This window comes from Octopus bimaculoides, chromosome 4, assembly GCF_046866305.1.
Source record: "Octopus bimaculoides isolate indiv1 chromosome 4, ASM4686630v1, whole genome shotgun sequence".
NCBI lineage: Eukaryota > Metazoa > Mollusca > Cephalopoda > Octopoda > Octopodidae > Octopus > Octopus bimaculoides.
Window position 1 is genome coordinate 137,815,573 of NC_142931.1, and position 819 is coordinate 137,816,391.

An 819-nucleotide genomic window follows, 5' to 3' on the forward strand; every position below is an offset into this window, starting at 1 on the left:
ATTGGTTTCTACTCCGGAGAGAATCTCTTCTTTAGAATCTAGAGGCTATCAGCTTCATGGATGTACATGTATGTATGTATGTATGTATGTATGTATGTATGCATGTATGTATGTATGTACCTATCTATTTATCTATGAAAGTGTGTATGCACACATACACACACACACACACACACACACAGATATATATATATACATATATATATATATATATATATATATATATATATATATATATATATATATACACACACATATGTATGCATACATGTATGCTTTAACACCATTTTAGACATACGTATGCATGTACAAGCATAGATGCATTTGCATTTCTTAATCTTTGCTTTACTCATCTATATGTATACACGCAAACACTCGCACACACACGTACACACACACACACGCACACACGCACACACACACACACACACACACACACACACATACACACTTACTTACAAATGTTTATGTGTGTGTGTGTGTGTGTGAGGAGGCGCAATGGCCCAGTGGTTAGGGCAGCTCACTTCGCGGTTTCGATTCCCAGATCGGGTGTTCAGAGTGTTTATTGAGCGAAAACACCTAAAGCTCCGGCAGGGGATGGTGGTGAACCCTGCTGAACTCTTTCACCACAACCTTCTCTCACTCTTTCTTCCTGTTTCTCTTTCACCTGAATTTCAAAGGGCCAGCCTTGTCACACTCTGTGTCACGCTGAATCTCCCTGAGAAGTACGTAAAAGGGTACACGTGTCTGAGGAGTGTTCAGCCACTTGCACGTTAATTTCACGAGCAAGCTGTTCCGATGATCGGATCAACTGGAACA